This window comes from Pinus tabuliformis, chromosome J, assembly GCF_031772625.1.
Source record: "Pinus tabuliformis cultivar Carrire ecotype Pingquan chromosome J, CPIR1, whole genome shotgun sequence".
Taxonomy (NCBI): Eukaryota; Viridiplantae; Streptophyta; class Pinopsida; order Pinales; family Pinaceae; genus Pinus; species Pinus tabuliformis.
This window is the reverse complement of record NC_142295.1, coordinates 44,681,014-44,694,938: the sequence shown is the minus strand read 5'-3', so window position 1 is coordinate 44,694,938 and position 13,925 is coordinate 44,681,014.

The following is a 13,925-nucleotide window of genomic DNA, read 5'->3' as shown; positions in this document are numbered from 1 at the left end:
TAGGGAGGAAAAGAGTTGAAATTTGCAAAGTTAGCAAGGAAACAAAATCTCATGATGGACATGCTAGTGCAATTGGCTAGTGTGCATTTGAAAAACTAGGGGAAGTAGGATAACATTGGGAAGGTGGATCCCGAATTGTTGAAGGGAGTCTAACGCTTGCATGCACAACCCACCAAGATACCCCGCCTATAACCAATCATTCCAACCATCCTGATATGCCCCAATTTTTAGATGGGCCTATTGCGCTTGCCACCTACACCTACTAGTTAGTGAGAAAAGCCTTTAACCCCAAAAGGTGTGGTTTGTGGTAAGGAACTAAGAGAAGGGGTTGTCACCTATTCCAAACTCTCTCTATTTAAGCTATCTCCAAGGTTAGCTAAGGGGGGTGGTCCCTAAATGGAAAACTAAGTTAGAAGGTTTCTAAGAGATGTTAAAATAGGATTACTTGATATTATGAGAAAATAAGATGAACAATATAAAATGAAATAAACTTTAACAACCATCAACACATGAGATAATGATAAGCATATGTAAAAATAGTGCCTTCAAAATATTGTTCTAAAATGAATGAGACTTTGTTCAAAATAAAATAAAATGCTTCAATATGAAGCACAAGCAATCCTATCAATTGAAACAAAAGATTGTTAGCAAGATACAAATATAAATGCAAGAAATGCCTTCAAGAGACGCTTTCAAAAGAAATGATCATTTATTAATCCAAAGCATACAAGGAGAGAAAATCTTGCAAAGGAAACCAATTAGAATTCTACTTGCAAAATGAGATGATATTTGCCTAAAAAAAGTATTCAATTCAACACATATTCATAAATGACAAGTGTATTAATTAATTGCAAGTAAAACAAATGAAATGCACCTAAACTAAATTTGATGAAATTATCTTGGTTAATTTTAAATTCTAAATGCCCATTCTATATGTATCCTTCCTCCCAACTATTTTGAAACAAGTGTATTATGTGAGTTGTGGAAGGGGTCCAAGAGAGACAACTGAGACTATATTAACAATACCTTCCTTGGATTACCCAACACACCCGGTACCTCCGACGCTCCAGAGACTATGGCTCTGATGATTGCAAGGTCACCGTGTTAACCACATAAGAGGATCTACTTTCAACCAAGCTTATGCTTGGAGGTAAATTAAGTTAAGATGCAACTAAAATTAGAATACCTAATGCAAATGAGTTTGCAAGTGATATGTAAAAGATGGAATTATTTCAAGTAAATATGCTCCAAAATATCACTTGTATGGTTGCTCAAATAAATGCAAGATACATAAGCTTCATGAACAATTAAAATTATCAGTTGTTGAAAATAATTGTTTTGACAAACGATGGACAAATAACCAACTAAAGAAAATGAAGCGTGAAATGTATGTGCTTGCAAATGAGCAAAGAAAAAGCATGTAAAATCTCTCAAGGTAAATGGCAGTGCTTTGAAAGTGAATTTAAAATGAAATTGATGCTTCACAATAATATTGCAAAAGAAACTTTCACTTGAGAAAAATGATTAGCTTGACATAAAAGTAAGTGATTGCTTTGAAAGATGAACTTGTCCAATGCACAATGCTTTAAATTACTCAAAATGGAAATGTGACATAACAATAAAGCATGAGTTACTTAGTCAAGTGCCAAGATAAATATATCAAAGTTTTCTAAAAGAAAAATAATGCTTGCACAAAGTAAGAGTAAATTGCTTTGCAAATAAAAATTTTAACTTGAAATTTGTAGCAAAAATGATAAGTGGTGCAAGCTTAAAGCATGTAGCGAACTTGGAAATAAATGTGATTTGTGTGCTCAAACTATTGGAGGAGAAACAATTATATGCAAAAAGCTCCAAATGTTTCTTTGGAGTACAAGAGGTGGAATATATGGGTCATATTGTATCTCATGAAGGTGTGAAGGTAGACCTTAGAAAAATTAAAGCCATTCAAGAATGGAAAATCCCCACATCCATAAAGCATCTGCGAGGATTTCTCGGGTTGACAGGGTATTATTGCAAGTTTGTTAAGAATTATGGGCGAATAGCAACACCTTTAACAACATTATTGAAGAAAGATGCATTTTCATGGACTCCAGAAGTAACTAAGGCCTTTGAACATCTTAAAGAGGCAATGTGCCCAACATCGGTCTTAGCTACGCCAGACTTCACAAAACCTTTATTGTGGAATGTGATGCCTCAGGAAATGGAATTGGTGTTGTTTTAATGCAATAAGAAAGACCCATTGCTTTCGAAAGTTGTTCAATCAAAGGAAAGTATTTAAACAAAACTATTTATGAGAAGCAAACGCTGGCAATACTATATGCACTTAAGAAATGGCGACCCTACCTAATGGGAAGACACTTCAAGGTAAAAACGGATCATGATAGTCTTAAGAAATTTTTAGAACAAAGATTATCTTCAGAAGAGCAGCCAAAAAGGGTCACAAAGATGTTGGGTTATGACTTTGAAATCATCTACAAAAAAGGGAAGAAAAATGTTGCGGCAAATGCACTCTCAAGAAAGGATGAGGATGTGGAAGCATTGCTTTGTGCCATTTCTATTATCCAACCAGATTGGATAAATGAAGCAAGGGATGAATGGAAGAATGACGAAGAAGTATGGGAACGCATTCAAAAGTTACAACGAGATCCCAGTACATCTGATACATTTAGCTGGAAAAATGATTTTTTATGGTACAAAGATCACTTATACCTATGTAAGAATTCCCAACTCAAACAAAAGATTCTTATGGAATTGCACACCTCTCCCTTAGGAGGGCACTCGGGATTTTTAAAAACTTACCACAAGGTTAAGAAGGATTTTTTTTGGGATGGCCTTATATCGGATATTCAAAAGTTTGTGGCAGAATGTTTGGTTTGCCAACAAAATAAAGTTGAAACAATTAAGACCTCAGGTCTATTACAACCTTTATCCATTCCAAGCCAACGTTGGGAGGAGGTTTCAATGGATTTTATCACAAGCTTACCCAAGTCCGAAGGAAAGAGTGTCATCATGGTGGTAGTTGATAGACTTACCAAGTATGCGCACTTTTGTGCACTATCACATCCAATTAAAGCAGTACAATTTCTACTACATTTATGGAAACAATTCAAAAGCTACATGGAAACCCAAAGATTGTTGTAAGCGACAGAGATCCCATTTTCACGGGAAATTTTTGGACAAAATTATTTTCTTGCCTTGGTACTCAGTTAGTTCATAGCTCATCTTATCATCCTCAATTTGATGGGCAAACAGAGATAGTAAACAAATGTTAGGAAGGATATCTTCGTTGCTTTGTATTTGATAAACAAACACAATGGGTCAAATGGTTGCCTCTAGCTGAATGGTGGTATAGCACTTCCTTCCACACTGCAGCAAAAAAGACCCCATTTATGGCACTTTATGGATATCATCCACCGTCCATCACATCATATTTAAGAGAAAATTCTAAGGTTCAAGCAGTGGAAGATCACATCGAGCATCAACAACAAGTTATCCAACTCTTAAAGGATAACCTTACTTTGGCGCAGAATAGAATGAAACAACAGGTAGATCAACATCGAAACAAAAGAAGTTTTGATGTAGGTGACTGGGTATTCCTACAACTACAACCATATAAACAAATGTCCCTCAAGAAAGCTAAGAAGGATAATAAACTATCACCAAAGTATTATGGTTCATACAAGGTGTTGCGAAATATTGGTACTATGGCATACAAATTGGAGCTTCTTGCAACTTCCCTAGTGCACCCAGTTTTCCATGTTTCATGCTTAAAGAAGGTTATAGGTGACAAACTCCTAGTTCAAACAATACTGCCAGAACTTGATGAGGAAGGAAAAATCATATTGGAACCTGAAGCAGTCACAGAAATAAGAACTCGACAGCTACGAAATCGATCAATTTTGGAGTATATCATTAAGTGGAAGAACTTATCTACTGAAGATTCCATATGGGAGGGTGAGAATTTTATACAGAAGCATCCAGAACTACTCAAGCGTTGAGGACAACAATTTTTTGAAGGAGAGGGGCATGTTAGGTCCCTATAATACTAGTGATTCCCCCATTACTATTGTCATTGTAGCCCTTATTGTTATTATTGTGCCCCTATTGTCCCCATATTGTTATTATTGTGCCCCATAGAAGCCCACTATTGTTATTGTTGTGCCCTTATATTATTTTTGTTATGTCGGCTTTGATTATATTATGACCCCTTAGACTCCTATATATAGAAAGGAGGGTTTTTCATTTGTATCATCAAAGAATTGTTCATTTGTGTAATGTAAAGGAGGTTCCCCCATTGAAGAGGCTGATTTTGAAGGCGTTGATCTATCTTTTCTTCTATTTTGTGAGCTAGTTGCATAAAACTGTACATAGGAGGTTGAGTCATGTCATAGTAGATCCTCCTCTCATGTTTACCTTGGCAAGCCGGTGACAGTGGGTAGATATGGGAGGAGTGGTTACATAATGGTATCAAATCTCTCAGGTTCAATACTTATATTGAATGGGGGGAATGTTTTTATGTCAGTTATATATGTGGCTATTATGTATGGTTATGATTGTCGTGCATGGGGTCATGGTATGTAGTTGGTGTTGTCATGCATGATGTGGACATATTCATATGATTATGTATATATACATTTATCGTGATAATATGGATTTATCTTGCAAATGAGATAGCCTCCCCTGAACTTCACTGAGGTATGTTGATTATGTTTGTATTTGGTTTATATGACATGGTATGTTTGCAGGAAGAGGATCAAATATGACAAGAAAAATGGTGGACTAAAGTTCACGTGTTTCTCCCTACAGATCAGATGAGTAGCATGGTGATGAGTACTCCCCTCACATAGAAGATACATTAAGAAGTTTGAAGGCAGAGATAAGAAGTTGCAAAGTAGATAATGATAGGATCATTCAATCATAGAAAAGACTTGTTAGGGCACATGAGAAACAAGTAGAGGTTAATGCAATGATTCTTCCTATTTTATGAAACTTGCAAAGATAGAGACCACTTAGGATCAATCATGAATAGGAGGAAATGATAAATGGTTCATATGGCAGCAGGCCTTGATTAGGACATAGGTTGGATAGAGAGGATATAATTAGAGATGGTAGATTTCTAGATACACATGATCAGAGGGGAAGTGATCATGGATTCTATCCTAGTTCTGTTTCATAAAGATAGTATGATCATCACCATCACCATCCACATAGGAGGAGTGAGAAGCAGTATTTTCCAGAAGAGTTTAAGAAAGTGAAGCCTCCTACATTTGATGGAGAAATGAAGAAATCACAAGATGCAAAATCTTGGTTGCTTGGGATGAATAAGTTCTTCCAATTGCATGACTATTCAAGAAAAATGAAAGACAGGATAGCTACTTTCAGTCTTAAAGGTAAAGCATACATTTGGTGGGAATATGTGAAGAATGTCAAAGGCATTTCGGAGTTGACTCGGAGTGAGTTCGAGAGAATTTTCAGGAAGAAGTATCTATCTGAGAGATACTATGATGACAAGGTAAAGGAATTATATGAGTTGAAGATGGGATCTATGACCGATGAGGAATATACTAGCAGATTCTGGGATTTGTTGAGATATGTGCCTCATATTATGGAGGAGAAAGCGAAGATTCATAGATTCATCAATTTGTTTCCGATAGAATTCAAAGACATGATTGAGTTTGATGAGCCTAGATTGCTATAGGAATCCAACAGAAAGTTGAATCACTGTTATGAGTAATCGAAGCGCATGTTTGAATCTAAAAAAGATTGGAAAGGTAATGACAAGACTAAGGGAAAATGGGATAATAAGCGAGGAGGATTACAGGACACATGTAACAAAGAGAATACAACATCGCACAAGAGTTCAATATGAGGATCAAAACAAGGGTGATGGTAGGAAGCCTTTATAGTGTTCGACTTGTGGAAATGATCATCACAGGAGAGATTGTCCATAGCATCAGGGTGGTAGACTGCAGATCTACAACGCTCAGGAGGCACAAATAGTGGGGGATGTTGGATAGAGTATTCCTTGTATTTATGTGGTCTTGGATAATAGGTAGACAAATCACTAGGCATCTATTATCGAGATGGATGGTAACATTTGTGATCAATTTTTTTCTATTTTCATTGACCCTAGATCTAATTATATTTATGTTAATCCTAGTCTGTTGGATAAGTGTGGTTTGAATAAATAAGTGCATGCAGAGTCTTGGTTAGTGAAATTGGCTACAGGTACTAAGAAAAGAGTTCATCATTGGTTAAGAGCTTGTGCATTTGAGTTGAATGGTATGTCTACATCAATGCATATAAATGTGCTTCCGTTGGGATAATACAATATGCTTTTGGGTATGGATTGGTTGTATATTTAGAGGACTAGTGGTGGAAAGGATATTGAGTGCTTGAATGACAATGGAGAACAAAGAATCATGTAGGGTAAGAAGAAGGAGACATCAATTAGGATGGTTAAAACTATGTAAGCAAAGTGCAGTTGTAGGAAAGGGTGTGTATTATTTGCAGTGCATATTTTCAGTGATAAAGATAAGGATGTTGAGGATGTGGAAGTCTTCAAGAGGTACCCAGTTTTACAATAGTTCAGGATGTATTCCCAGTAGATATTTCAGATTTTCTAACTCACAAGGAAATGGAATTTTCTATTGAGTTGGTACCAGGGGTAGCACCAACATCAAAGACACCTTACAAGATAAGCACTCCAAAGTTAGTAGAACTAAGGTTGCAGTTGAAGGAAATACTAGAAAAGGGATACATTAGGCCAAGTGTGTCACCTTGGGGTGCACTAGTGTTGTTTGTGAAGAAGAAGGATAGTACTCTTAGGTTATGCATCGATTACAGACAGTTGAACAAGGTGATGATTAAGAACGGGTATCCATTTTTGAGGATTGATGATTTGTTTGACCAGTTGAAGGGAGAAACGATGTTCTTGAATATTGATTTGAGATCAAGATATCATTAGGTACACCTCAATGAAGAGGATATATACAAGATTTATTTTCAGACCAGGTATGGGCATTATGAGTTTGTTGTGGTTCTGTTTGGTTTGATGAATGCTCTAGCTAGTTTCAAGTGTTTGATGAATAGCATGTTGCGTCCCTATCTGGATAAGTTTGTGATTGTATTCATTGATGATATATTGATATATTCTAAGAATGAGGAAGAGCATGCATAACATTTAGTAGCAGTGTTGAAATTGCTAAGAGAGCATCAGTTGTATGCCAAGCTTAGTAAATGCAGTTTCTTTCAGACAAAGGTTAATTACTTGGGGCATGTTGTTTCCAAGGAAGGTATAACAGTGGGTCCAAAAAATATAAGAGCTATCATGGAATGGTAATCTCCTAGGAAGGTGGATGAGGTCATATCATTCATGGGGTTAACAGGTTATTATAGGCGGTTCATCAAGAAATTCTCACAGATTACTTATCCTGTTACATGATTGCAATGCAAAGAAAATAAATTTGAATGGACAAAGGAATGTGCAACGAGTTTTGAGCAGTTGAATTAGTTGCTTACGAATACTCCAGTTCTAAATATTACATATCGATAAAAAGAGTTTATGGTATGTACATATGCTTGCAAGAGAGGAATTTGTGGGGATTTCATGCAGGAAGGACAGGTAGTGTGCTATGAAACAAGTAAACTAAATGAACACGGGCAGAATTAATGGACGCATGATCGTGAGTTGGCAACGATCATTCATGCATTGAATATGTGGAGACACTATCTTCTTGGAAAGAGGTTCATATTGATGACTGATCACAGTGGATTGAGATACTTATTTGACCGACCTAATATGAATTCCAGGCAAGCTATGTGGTTGGCCACGATCAGTGAGTTTGAATTTGGTATCAGGTACATTAAGGGTAAAGAGAACAAGGTTGCAAATGTTCTTAGAAGAAGAATACAGGTAAATCTCATCAGTTAATATGGGACAAATTTACATGATCAGATCTTACAGGTAGGGTAACATGATGACAGGTACCAACAACTTAAGAACAGGTTACAACAGCAGGGTACAAGCGAACAAGATGTGGATTATCATCTCATGACATATGGTTTGGTTAGATTTAGGGATAGGATCTATGTGTCGGAAAACAACAAGCTCAAGAAGACTATCTTGTGGGAATTTCATGTCAAGCCTTATTCAGGTCACCCAAGATATCAGTTGACATTTACAACTGTTATAAAGTTATACCATTGGCCAAATTTGTAGAAAGAGGTGGCAGAATTTGTTTCAAGATGCTTGGATTGTGAACTAGTAAAAGCAGAGTGTAAGCATCTAGGTGGATTATTGCAGATGATTCCGATTCCAGAGTGGAAATGGGAGTTCATTTCCATGGACTTCATTACAAGTTTGCCGAGGAAATATAGATAGCATGATTCTATTATGGTTGTGGTTAACCAAGGTAGTTCACTTCGTTCCAGTGAAGTCTACTCATTCAGCTTGTGAGGTAGCATAGGTCTTCATCAGAGATATAGTGAGGTTGCATGGTGTTCTGAAGAAGATTGTGTCAGACATAGATGCCAAGTTTAGATCCAGGTTTTGGAAAGAGTTATTTGTAGGTTTGGGAACAAAGTTTCCCTTCAGTACAACTTATCATTCACAGATAGATGGACAAATAGAGAGAGTCAACAAGATTTTGGAGGACATGTTGAGGATGTACATCATGCACCAACAACAAAAGTGGGAAGGGTATCTTCCACTAGTAGAGTTTGTGTATAACAATGGGTATCAGGAATATTTGAGGATGAGTTTGTTTGAGGCGCTTTATGGGAGGAGTTGTAATACTCCTATCAGTTGGAGTGATCCAATGAACATGATGTTGATTGGATTGGACATGTTGTCAGAGGAAACACGAAATGCATGAAATCAAGAAGAATTTAAAGGTAGCATAGGACAAGAAAAAGAGCTATGCAGATCAACACATGGTATTTAAGAAGTTTCAGGTTTGGGAACGTGTACTTTCACATCAAGCCCAAGAAGACCTCCTTGAGTATTGGATCATGTGCCAAGTTGGAACTTCGATATTGCAGGCCTTTCAAGATTCTTGAGAGGGTTGGACCAGTAGCCTATCGACTTGCACTACCTTCGACAATGAAAGTCCATGATGTTTTCCATGTGTCATTGATTAAGAAGTATGTGAAAGATGTTGATCATGTGATTGACTGGTTAAGTGGAACCAGAAGGATAATTATAGTTGGAACTTCAGTGCATTTTGCAGCGAAAGATCCTCATGCTTTGGAATCGAGCAATAGAGCAAGTTAACGTGTAGTGGAAGCACTCTGGGCCCAATGAAGCTACATGGGATATGTCTGATCAGATGTGGGCTATGTATCCTTCTTTATTCGTTGGTTGAGTCGATGTATTTTGATATATGTTTTAGCTATGTCTATATGCATATGTATGTTGTAAATACTGCATCGAGTTATGTCATAAAGATCCAATAAGAAGTATGGTGTTCATGATATGTTGTTTATGTTTTCAACAGATGGATATGATGTAAAATTTGCATCGAGCTATGTTATAACGCTCCATAGGTAGCATGTGTTTTTTTGCATTATAAGTGTCATTGAACACTGAGGATGGTGTTCCCCCAAGGGGGAGGGTTCTATAATAGCTCTGGTTAAAAATCCATGTAATAAAGTTAATAAAGGCAAAATAAGACCAACTTCATGGGACACGTATGCTAAGCTGAATCTTGGGAAAAAACATAGTGATGGGGATCACTGGTGATTAATTTATGGCTATTTAAAAATGACAAAGGCATTGGCAAATGAAAAGAGACATTAATTGGCATTTTATTTATGAAAATAATGGAAAATAGGAGAAAAGGAAGGTGAAAGGTCACAAAACTGCATGTGAGGAAAATTGAAGGGAAAATGAAGGAAAATTAAGAAAATAGAGGCCTCAATGACAAATGTCTTCTAAGGATCAATTCACAACATTTTGTCAGTTTTAGCTTGGAGCTTTCTTCTATTCTCTCTCTCACACTCATTCACACTTAGAGTTTCTTGTAGCATTGTGGCATACTTTGGATTTAATGAAAGAAGGCAAAGGAAAAAGTAGGAAAGTGCAAGGGGACAGTGGGATCAACAGCTACAATGAGATTACTTTGCAGGTATCGAGTTGCATGTATGATTTCCTCACTAGTTTTGGCATGCATGGTATATGCATGTGGTTGTTTGGTTATGATCTATCATTAGCATGGAGGATTGCTTGGATTGACAATGATTTTGCCTAGCCTTGCTATTTCCTAGATAGCCATGGTGTTGTGGGCTTTCCCACTTGATTGTTTCTGATTGGTGCTCATGTTCCTTATGTTTGTGGGTTGAATTACTAGTTCTTGGAGCCTTGGTTGGAAAAATTCTCTGGAAGCCTTGGAACAACTTGGGTTGAGATACTAGTCCTAGAACCTTAGTTGGATAAATGTTGTGGAGCCTTGTGACAATTATGGGTTGAGTTACTAATCCCGGAGCTGGGTTGGAACAAATGCTTTGGAGCTCTAGAGAACTTGGGTAGAGACTGATCTCGTGATGGTAGTGATGTCTCACCGTGAGGTGGACTCACTAGTTGAGGGTTGAGGTGGTTTGGCCTCTGGAATCCCTGGTTTGGTTTTGCTTGGTTTATTCCAAGAGATCCCACATTCATGCTTGGTATATGGCATGAGGGTGATTGCCTAAAAGATAGGTTTAGTTTAACCCAATATATGGTTGGGTGGTACGTGGAAGTCCCTGACTTGGTTGGATTTTGCATATGTTAATAAGATCTCTTTTCCTCTTGTATTTCATGAGTATTTATACTTTTTAGTATGTGGCTTTGATGGTTGTTCTATCATTGTTATTATTCTAGTTATAAGCATGGTTTCATGATAGATTCAAGTTATGGCTCTTAACATGTTTTGATTAGTAAATGAATGGTTATTGAATGCATGCCCTAATATATGTTATTGCAACCATTGTGATAGGGAATTAGATCTTCTTGATGATTCTAAGATAAGTATCAGACCTCTGTGTTCAAATATGCATTTATGACCTGTAGATTACATGCTCATAATGTGTTTGACGAAATTTCTATCATGGTTAGGCATGGTTAGGGAAATTTGTTGACTAATTTTTGCATTCATGGCTTTGTCCTTGTGTCATTCATCATTCTAGAAATTTATATCAAGTTATGGGTAGAGGTCTGGATGCTAGCCCTGAAAAAGTGGCTCATATTTTGGGGTCGCATGCTAAGAACTGGGAAATCTAGACTGTCGTCGCCGGGATGCAGAGTTATCCATACGATTGGAGACTTACAATCATTGGCTTGCCTTGCCATGTAATAGAATGGGATTCCATATCACTAAAAAGGAAAGTTAGCTCAGGGTTTGGGCACCTGGAGTGGTTGTTTAACTCCCATGGGTCCAGTAGCTCTTGAGGAAGGTTAATAAAGTTTTGGTTTGTCGATTCCATTTCCTTCACTGCACCTAGGAGGTTGAGTCATGTCATAGTAGATCCTCCTCCCATATTTACCCTAGCAGGCCTGTGACAATGGGTAGATATGGGAAGGGTTACACAAGAGACCATGAACTTCACTGTCCTTCTACTATGCCCAAAACAAGGGGTCTAAGTCAACAAAGACTTCACTGTCCCTCTATCATGCCTAAAACAAGAGATTAATCTCAACATAAAAATTTGTTGCCTTTCTATTGTGCCCATAATCAAGGATGAAGGTCTCAGAGAACTTCAATTCCCAAAAAAAGATTAATCATTACATTATTCATTGCCCAAATAGTGATTAACCATAAAAAACTCATTGGTTTGGATAGATATCCTGTGCCAATACCAAAGATAAAAAGAGAAGGATGTCAACTAGGGTGGAATCTTTCACCATTGAAATTGACAAAAGAGAGAGAGGTCTTAAAACCTTCAGAGATAATGGTAAAAAACAAATGAATTGATTCACACTTGATGATCTAAAATGAAATCATCCCTCTCATATTTATAGATTTCCTAGGGGGATCTTTACTTCAAACACCAAATTTGGGTTGTTTTTGCCCAACTGCCCCAAAACTTTCCCAATAGTGGGTAATTTAGGGTTTTCCCCCTATATGGAGGACTATAGCCTATGGGGATGGATAGGTTGTTACATCCAATTTGCCCTCAATTTGTAGAGGATGTTACTGCAAAGCATTCTAATTAATGGTTAAACGCTAGCCACAAATTTAAAGGCCAATACACATGTTTTACAATTGAATTTAATTCATAATTCAAGCTAGGTTGGGCATACCCACAAGACGTATTGTTAGGTTTGTGTTTTCCTATGATCTCGCTGATGCGATTTCCTTAATCTTTCAACAAACTAGAACTATGATTAAGTACTAATCATGTAAACGCTTTTACCCAAAACTAATGATTGCAACTACATGCGCTTGGCATTCTACTCAATAGTTGGTCCTTGTAGCTATTGATCCAAGGGTTGTTTATATAGGTTCTATTCAATAAAGACATGATTCCTTCTATGGAGACCATATATTTATGTATTTACCAACAATATTTCATATCCATAATCTGACAATACATTTTTGTTACTGATGGCTCCAAGGATTCAACATATATCAATTTTAGGAACAAAAATTATTTTTTGCGCTTTCTCTGAAATTGATTCCTCTATTTTAAATTCATATACATAACAACATTAGATGATATCACAAAGCTTCAGATTGCTTTTCACATTCTACTCACTTAAAATTTTACCGCAAATTATGCAATTTGAACTTTTGTCAAGAGGAATTTTTGTAACATCATAAACTTCACTCTTAGGTCTTCTTCAAGGCGTAATATTCATGCTTCTTCCAATAAAACCAAAGCTCTGATACCATGTTGGAATTTCTCTCTCCATTTGTAAGGTGTGAGTTGGAAGATCTCTAAAGCTTTGGAATAAAATTGCTCTATTCATTGTCTAAGCTATTTTGGAATGGTTATGCTACTTTGTTGAATGTGTGGTAGATGTTTTTGGTGCATATTGGTGATTTTATTATGGATTTTATATTGTCAAAGTTGACCGAGGTAACAATGGGTAGTTTGTCAAAGTTAACTTGGATCTAAAACCTTGTGCTTCAGGACTTTTACACCAAGTGATATCTTAGTAGGTAACACCTTAAAGCTTCTAAGGCTCTCCTTTGCATTAATTTTTGCACAAAATAATAGGTTGAATATAATTGAAATAATAGTTAGCATATAATTGGAGGTGAAATAACATCGTTATAGGCTTTTCATTCAATTTTATGTGTTCATGTGGTTGATTTAATTGGAATAGTTGATTTAATGTGGTTGATTTAAATGGAGTAGTTGGAATACAATGGGTGGTCTCTTCAATTTTCTCCTAGGTTTATGCTTGGTGATTGGACTTATGTTTTTTAAGAGCATATTTTGGAGTTAATACCTCCACTATTATAAATCCATGAGTTGAGTGATGCCTATGAGTTTTCAATGCCTTTTTGCAACTCAAAATTTGGAATAGAAATTCATTTCCACATTTTCTTAGAAATTGATTCCTCTATTTTAAATGCATATTCAGAACAATATAAGAAACCCTTACTAGAAAACCAATAATTGTTCCTGAATCAATATTTACTTGGCCACCCTTTCAACGTGAATATTTGGGTGAATTCTCCACACGTTCCATCAATCTTTTGATACTACAATTTTTAGTAGGTTAGAAAGCCCTCTTTCCATTGACTTGGAAATTCCTACACAGCTCCATTTTCAATTTGCATATTAAACTCTCCATTTGTATTCATCCACAAATTCAGACCTTTGTAGTAAATCAAATATTTTCTTATATTGCCTCAGATTCCTACAGCAAGACAAACCTATGCTCCCTTTGGATTTTGAACCATAGAGATATGATTGACGAACTCTTCTCAAATCTCTAA